We start from the raw sequence: 9,012 nt of genomic DNA, 5'->3' as shown, positions 1-9,012 counted from the left end.
TTAATCTCATTTGTTTATATGCTAATGAGGATGTAATCTCTTTTGAAGAAGCAGTGAAGAATGAAAACTGGAGGAGGCCATGAATGAAGAGATGAAGGCAATCCAGAAAAATAACAACATGGAAACTAATTACTCTTCTAGAAGGTCATGAACCCATCGGAGTGAAATGGGTATATAAGGTAAAGAAGAATGCAGAAGGAAAGGTGGAGAAATATAAGGCTCGATTAGTAGCTAAAGGCTACAAGCAGCAAGCCGGAATTGACTACGATGAGGTATTTGCTCCCGTAGCACGCATGGAGACCATTCGTCTGGTGATTTCTTTGACTGCACAGAGTAATTGGAACATCTACCAATTAGATGTGAAGTCGGAATTTCTAAATGGCTTTCTAGAAGAAGAAGTATATGCTGAACAACCCAAAGGGTATGTGAAGAAGGGACATGAAGAGAAGGTTTTAAAGCTAAGGAAGGCACTTTATGGTTTAAAACAAGCTCCAAGAGTATGGAACTCAAGAATTGATGGCTACTTCAAAGCAAATGGCTTCAAGTAATGTCCCTATGAGCATGCTGTGTATGTAAAGGAGAAAAATTCTAACATTCTACTTGTGTGTTTGTATGTGGATGATCTTATTTTTACAGGTAATAATCCACAAATGTTTGAGGAGTTCAAGCATGCCATGATGAAGGAGTTTGAGATGACAGACATGGGGTTAATGACATATTTTCTGAGTTTGGAGGTCAAACAATATCAAAAAAGAATTTTCTTATCTCAAGAAGGTTATGCCAAAGAAATCTTGAAGAAATTCAAGATAAAAGATTGTAACCCTATAAGCACCCCCGTTGATTGTGGAGCAAAGCTGTCAAAAGAAGATGAAGGAGAGATTGTGGACCCTACTCTCTATAGAAACTTGGTAGGATGTCTGAGGTACATGACATGTACTAGGCCGGATATTCTATATGTAGTCGGCCTAGTCAGCAGATTCATGGAGGAGCCCAAATTAATGCACTGGAAGGCAGCAAAGAGAATTCTTCGTTACATCCAAGGTACTATTACTGATGGACTATTTTATTCTCATCATAGTAACTTTGAACTTGTGGGCTATTCGGATAGTGATTGGGCTGGAGATATGGATGATCGGAAGAGTACTTCCGGATTTGTATTTTCTATGGGAGATGCAGCTTTTTCATGGATGTCAAAGAAGCAACCTATTGTTACTCTTTCTACATGTGAAGCTGAATATGTTGCTGCATCCGCATGTGTATCACATGCTATATGGCTAAGAAGCTTGCTGAAGGAAGTTCATTTTGAGCAAAAGGAACCTACCAAGATAAGCATTGATAGCAAGTCGGCTATTGCACTAGGAAAGAACCCGGTATATCATCAAAGAAGCAAGCATATTGATGTGCGTTTTCATTCAATCTGGAAATATGTGAAGAACAAAGAAGTAGAGCTACTGTATGTGAAGACACAAGATCAAGTTGCCGACATATTCACTAAACCATTAGGAGCAGAGCTCTTCACCAAGTTTAAAAGTTCTCTTGGCATGATGAAGAAAGAACAATTAAGTTTAAGGGGGGGTGTTGGAAAAAGCAAATATTAAATGTATTTGAAGAAATCGAAAGGTCATTTTGTAAACTTAATTGAAGTGGGAAAAATCAAGAGTCACATGAAAAATTCAAGAGTCACATGGGAAGTCTAAATGATAAATTTATTAGGGGAGTCAAAAGGTCATTTCTTATACCTATAAATAGGTGGTTGTTGTAGAATGTATTGTGTGATGAAGTGGTATCAAGAATAAAAAAAAGAAAGGGTTTGTGAGAAAAAGTTGTATTGCTCCATTGTTTTATATAGTTTCTCATACTATTGTTGTATGTTCCACCACTATTACATATTCCATCAGGAGCACATGACTTTGCCTAACAAAGCACTAATGCATAAAAGATATTACATGACATAGATATTCTTCCTTCTCTTTTAATTCTCTTTTATTTTTTCATTCTTTTCTTCTTTTGGTAAAGATTCCTCTAAGTTATTAATAAGGAGTCATGGTAGAAGATCGTTGAATTTATGCTGTTGGGTAAGAAGCAAGTTTGGCGATACCACAAAGCCCTTCCGGTGCACCAACGTCACGCTGGATGCGCATGTATCCTTTCTCACCCCAAGTTGTACCCCATGAATTCTTTACCAGCCAATATTTGGTCCCATCCTCAGCTGTCCCGTAGCCAATAAGAGTCACGGCATGGTCCATATTAGTTTCACACGGGCCGGTGAAGATGCCACCAGAGTATTGTTTGAAGTCTAGCCCACTACCATCAATGCCAACTGAAACAGGCTGCTTCGAGACTGCCTGTAAGAGCGAGGACTCATCATTTACAGGCACGTTCTGGTAGCCGCTGATAGTAGCTGCTGAGGGTGATGTCTTATTGGTGTCACAAGTACCATCAGCTGCCATGTAAGGGTAATTCTCTTCAGTTGTTATCCCTCCATTGTCAATGACGTATTGGAAGGCATGCACGAGTCATGAATCCCCCGTTGCATCCTTGGTTTCCATCGTTGACGTCACAGTCCACAAGTTGTTGCTCCGACAAGGAGACCAACTTGCCAGTGTTGATTTGAGTAATCCCTTCAATGGCTGCCACAGAAGAGAATGCCCAACAGCACCCTACATACATATTGTTGGTTAGATAACTTGTTCGATGTTACTTAGTAACATCTTTCATGTATCTTGCTATTCTTTAAATTTAAATAACTCATTGTAAGTTTTTGAGAAGAATAACACATGGTATATTATATATGTCTTACCACATGAGCCTTGATCCTTGACAGCAGTAACCGCACCTCTGGTTCTCCAATCCATGCTGTCAGATACGTCGGTCAGGTTGGCATATTGAAAGCTTCCTGTCGTGGACTTCGTAAGGCGCATGGGCTTGAATCCAAGGTGAGAGGCCTTGAACTCCTCGTTGGTCATGTCAGCAAACTGGTTGAGACCGAGCTTATACTTGCGATTGCCGGCTCTATTGACAGACTCGATGTAGTTGTAGTTATCCTTGAAGATTTGGAATCGTCTCTCTTTCTCTACTGCATCCCTGTAGACTCGCCCATACTGAGCCATCCATTGCTCGTGCCTTGTCGACATGGGCATGTCAGCAACGCCACGAGCCATGGCCCCAAAGACCCAAACACCTAAGACTATCAATGCGAGCACAAAGCACCGGTGAGGCGCCATTGCTGTGGACAAACTTTGGAATGGTTCTACTAAGTGGGTTGAGTAGCTATTTAGAATTGGAGGGGATGTGGGCGGAGAGCTAGGGTGACGAGGGTTTATGTAGAGCTTTGGCTTGGAGAGAGGCCTGGAACTTTGTGTGTCCTGTTGACGCATAATCACACGTCTGTTGACGCATAATCACATGTCTTCCAGAGCGTGATGAGCGGTAGCTGATTTCCCCGAACGTAGACATCTCTCTCGTCCAATATTTTTTTGTGCGCCCGCTCAATACTCTCTACAAAACGTGTGATACACTTCGGGAGAAGACCGGCCAAGTCGCCTCGTGGGGCACAATATAATGACCCAAACGAGAATTGCGCATCCAAATTCGGCCCGAGTTGCTACGATTGGCCTTTAAATTTTGGATAACGAGTCTTTAGGACGCGGGCCGGTTTACCCAGTCTATCAAATTTGGTAAACAGGCGGTGGGTCATTGTGTCATATTTTGGTGTCTCTCCAAGAACGGGTATATACCCACTCGAGACGTCATGGACATGCACCGATGACAATAAAGATAAAGAGCCCACAGCGTGCAAGGAAGACGCAAGGTAATTCAGCATCTTAACTAGGTGATTTAATAATAATAATAATAATAATAAAGGAGCCTACCGGAACCATATATTATTGTCAAGATTTTTTGGGTTAAGGAATATTGTCAAGTCTTTGAAGACTACCGGAACCATTTTATATTGTCAGGTGCTGGGGGTGGTGCAAATGTTACGTGAGAACTGATGTGAACTCATGTGCGAGCCCTGTACAAAAGATACATGCATGATCTCTATATACAACAAACACAGAGACAATTGACACCACCCAAAATTTATAATGGATTGAGAAACAATTTGCGTACAAGTGTTCAAAACACATGGTTGTACAAAATTTGGTTAATTAGTCGATAATTTAAATGCTGATGGTAATTGTATTTGCATATTTTATCTCAATGGAGGGATTGATCAGAGAGATGGATTCTTTATTTTTACCTATGATGCGAGGACTTCATTTGTGAGTGACTTCTTAGATTTAAAAAAAAAAGGGAACTAAATGAACCTCCACGAAATTTGATTCATAGATTTTTGATATATATATAGTACATATAATTAAAAAAAGTAAGATACAATAATTCTTCATTGCCAAGAAGAAATTTAAATCTATGATTAACAGCTAAGAGAGCATACTTAGTATAAATATCATTGTAAATACGACAGAGTTCCAAAATGAAGCTTTATTGTTGCTTTTAATCATAGAAATTAGAATTATTTAGCAAGATTTTTTTGAGTTATAATTATACATAGTTCCTTCCTAGAGTAAATCTCGCTTATCCCAAAAAAAAAAAAAAAGGTGAACTCACGAAATAAATAAATCAATATAATTCTAAAAAATCTTAGTTGATGCATTACTACTCATCATTTACTCGAGTCAAATATTAAAATGCTGAATATAATGAATAAGGTGTTGATCACATAGATTTTTGTCTTTCGTATATGCATCACTTTGGAAACTAGAACTTATATCAACCATCACCATGCCTCTTACTTAACAACAAGTGATAATGGATCCGATCTTTAAAGGATGCATACTAGACATAGTTATAGTAAAAGAGCTTGTGGAAGGAGTTTGGAAACTCACGGACGGGTGATGGATTGTGTGGACAGAATTCCAAAAGTGATGAGCGGCCAAGGTCGTGTTCCGACAGACTATTTTTTGTTTGTTGGATTCTACGGCCGTTCATCACGCTTAATTTTCGAAAACGAGTGGAAAGACTTTGGTAATGGTGCAGCTAAGTGGGTTTTTTTTCCTTTTTTTTTTTTTTTTGTTGAAAGTGCAGCTATTTAGTACTGGAGGGGATGCAAGCAACGAGCTAGGGTGGCCTGAGTCTTTGTATAGAGGATTGGCGCAGAAGAAGAAACCTGGAACTTTACGCGCGCTCTTAACTTGCATCACACGTCTCGAAGAGCGTGAAGAGTGAGCGGTAGCTGATTTGCTTGAACATAGACCGCTCCCTCATCCATTGTTGTTGGAGCGCTCGATTCTTTCTAATAAAAACGCGCGACGCGCTTCAGGAGTAGACCGGAGTCGCCTCGTGAGCCACAATACAAGATAATGCCATACGATTCTTATGGATGACACGGACCCGTTCACATAACAAGCCTATCAAATGCTTCGTTTTCTTCCATGTATTTGTTTCGGCTTTATTTTTGGATTTATCGGGCTTGCAATTGATTGAGACATACAGTAATTAGTCTGCAAAACTCACAGGTCGTACAAGTGGACAAAGTCAACGATTGCGGGGTATGTTAGATTTATTAATTATTTCAGCACTATTTTTGGATTTATCGGGCTTGCAATTGATCAAGACCTACAGTAATTAGTCTGCAAAACTCTCGTCGTACAAGTGGACAAATATTGGGTCACAATGTAATATTTTAGACTTATTGGGATATATCGATCGGCCCCTCTCACACTGACTCACCTCTGGGCCTGTCTGATCGGCACCCGACTCTACCGACCGCACTGACCGACGACTGCTGACACTGTCCGACCGAATATATGTCAGTCGGACAGACCCTCTCCATACCTGACTGATCGAACTGCGGAGCCCGATATCCGACTCCCGCAACGCGTCCGACTGACCGTCGGAGGGTCCCTGGATTTTCACCCGACATTCCACAACCAAATGCCGACGTACAGTCGGTCGGCTCCTCCGAATACCGTACGACTGCTGTGGGCCGCCGTCCTGGGACATTGTCCTGCCAAGGACATAGATTAATCCCAGTGATGTGACAAGCCCACGGCGACTTGACAGTCCGCGATGACTCTGACAGCCTCCGGTGATTTGACAACTCCCTCAATTGTCTGCGCCATTAATGACGGCGCCACACCACGCTCTACTATAAAACGGGGAAGGCAACAGTGCTGCGGGGGTTCTTTGAAGCCCTCGAACTCATTCTCTCTGGTTCTCACTCTCTCCCTCTATCACTGAGCTCCTTGATTCTTTTCTACTGTTGCCTAGTCTCCTCTCTGACTTGACCATCGGAGGGTCCCGTCGGAGGCATCTCCGAGCGTGGACTTTTCTTGCAGGTGCTCGTTCTCGATGATCAGGCGATGAGGGGATTGGCCGCAACAGGTTTGGCGTGCTAGATAGGGGGGATAATGACCTCCACAGAACTCGAAACATCCTTTCGAAATGACAAGAACCAGGGCTCAGCGATCGAAAGCCACCGGATCGGCGAGGCACTCTTCCCATCGGGAAGAGGCCTCTCCTCCATCCTTCATGACGGAACCTAGCTCTCCGCATCCTGTGGTGACCACGGAGGTGCAGATCGCTGTGATCGTGCGGCAGATGACCGTGCTGACGGACGCGGTCAAGAGCCTTCAACAACAACCAACCCGGTTGCCGCACTCACTGGTGGAGCAACCGACGGCACATCCGATGCCCTCTAGGAGCAGCCACCGATACCCGTGTCGATCCCCGTCTCCTCCTCAGGAGCAGCCGTCACGGCACTCCCACCGAGAAGGGAAAAGGCAGACACGGCATGATGCCCACCGGTCCCGACGACCGTCTCCTTCCCAACTGGAACGAGCAAGGAAGGAGAAGCGGCCGTGGACACCGTCCGCCTCCCTCTCAGATTCATCGGGAGACTCCACCCCCGGGGTCTCTCAGCACCGACGGACCGACGACTACGAACGCAGGTTCGAAGAAATTGACCATCGGCTCGTCCAGCTGTAGGTGGACGGACAGAAGTCCTCGAATAACGTCGACTTCCAGACCGGCCAACCTCTCTCCCAACTCATCCTCGACGAACAGATTCCTAGTCGATTCAAGATGCCTCATGTGGAGCCCTACGACGGCTCCACTGACCCAGTTGACCATCTGGAGAGCTACAAGGCTCTCATGACGATCCAAGGGGCGACCAATGCCCTTCTCTGCATCGGCTTCCCCGCCACACTTCGCAAGGCCGCCAGGGCCTGGTACTCTGGCCTCCGATCGGGAAGCATCCACTCCTTCGGACAGCTCGAACATGCTTTCGTGGCCCATTTCAGCACCAGCCGGAAGCCTCCACGAACCTTCGACAGCCTTTTTTCTCTCAAGCAAGGAGAAAACGAGATGCTCCGATACTTCGTGACACGATTTAACGTGGCCACACTTGAGGTTCGAGACCTCAACGAGGACATGGCTATCTCAGCCATGAAGAGGGGGCTAAGGGGGTCTCGATTTACATACTCCTTAGATAAGCCCTCCCCCGGACATACGCCGAGCTGCTGGAGCGCGCGTACAAATACATACGCGCAGATGAAGGAGCTTCCGACCGGTGCCTGACCGAAGCCAAGGGCCCGAAGGAGAAGCGAAGGAAAGGTCGGACTCCTATCGAGCCTAGCCGGCCCCCGACCGACAAACATGTCTCACCCGAGCGATGGACCCCGAGATCGCCTCGACGGTGGAGTCCGAGGCCGATGCATCCCAGGTATGATTCCTATACTTCCCTCTCTGCTCCTCGTGTGCAGATTTTGATGGAGATCGAATGGGAAGAATATCTGCGACGGCCTCTGCCTTTGAAGGCAAAGGGCCTCGACCGATGAAAGTACTGCTGATTTCATCGGGGCCACGGCCACAACACCGAGCAGTGCATCCAACTCAAGGATGAAATCGAGGCCCTTATACGCCGAGGGTATCTCAAAAAATTTCGAAGGAACCCGCCAACTCGATTCGTCCCCGACCGACGACCCCAACCGACTGAGGAGGCGACGAACAATCAGCTCACGGTCGGAGTCATTAACATGATCTCCAAACGACTGGACCGCGGGATGACTGCTGAAGGAGAGTCGACGAAGAAGCCGCGCCAAGACGATGTAATTACTTTTACAGACGAAGATGTTCGGAGAATCCAAACTCCCCACGACGACGCTGTTGTTGTCTCGGCAACAATAGCAAATTATGATGTAAGAAAGATTTTTGTTGATAATGGAAGTTCAACTAATATTTTATTTTACTCGACCTTTTTTTGGATGCGACTGTCGGCTGATCGGCTCGAAAGAGTCTCCATGCCCCTGGTGGGTTTCGCCGGGAAAGCCGTCACGGTGGAAGGAGAAGTTACTCTTTCCGTGACAGCCGGAATCGAACCACGACAAAGCACCGTCCACTTAATTTTTACGGTCGTCCAAGTACCTTCGACCTATAATGCCATACTTGGAAGACCTGGGCTAAACGCCCTCAAAGCCATAGTTTCAACCTACCACCTGCTGGTTCGGTTCCCGACCAAAAACAGAGTCGGAGAGATGCGCAGGGACCAACAGCTCGCCCGACGATGCTTCCAAATCTCTGCTCGAAGTAACAAAGTGAAGGACTCCCTGACGGCCGACAGGCTGGACCAGCGGGGAGAGGAGGAACGGGGCGAACTGGCCGAACAGCTGGTTTCCATCCCGATAGCAGAAGATCCCGATCGAGTGGTCTGGGTCGGATCCCAATTATCCGACCCTGAGCAACGGCAGCTAGTGGAGCTGCTGAAGGCCAATGCCGACGTATTCACTTGGTCGACAGCGGATATGTCCGGCATCCCTCTGGAGACAATGACTCACCGACTCAACATCAATCCTGGAATGAGGCCAGTGAGGCAGAAGAAATGATCTTTCGCTCCCGAAAGACAGAAGGCCATCGATAAAAAAGTAGACAAGCTGCTCGAGGCAGGCTTCATCAGAGAAACCACGTACCCCGATTGGCTCGCCAATGTTGTCATGGTGAAAAAAGCCAACG

At 45.6% G+C, this 9,012-nt stretch overlaps 1 pseudogene; it reads right to left on the bottom strand.

Moving 5' to 3' along the window:
* Positions 1-1,823: 1,823 nt before the first annotated feature.
* Positions 1,824-3,284, bottom strand: LOC105038901 (senescence-specific cysteine protease SAG39-like; annotated as a pseudogene).
* Positions 3,285-9,012: the final 5,728 nt, after the last annotated feature.

The sequence above is a fragment of the Elaeis guineensis genome, chromosome 2 (genome assembly GCF_000442705.2).
Source record: "Elaeis guineensis isolate ETL-2024a chromosome 2, EG11, whole genome shotgun sequence".
Lineage (NCBI taxonomy): Eukaryota > Viridiplantae > Streptophyta > Magnoliopsida > Arecales > Arecaceae > Elaeis > Elaeis guineensis.
Note: the sequence above shows the minus strand (reverse complement) of the source record. Positions and strands in the feature narration are given on the sequence as shown.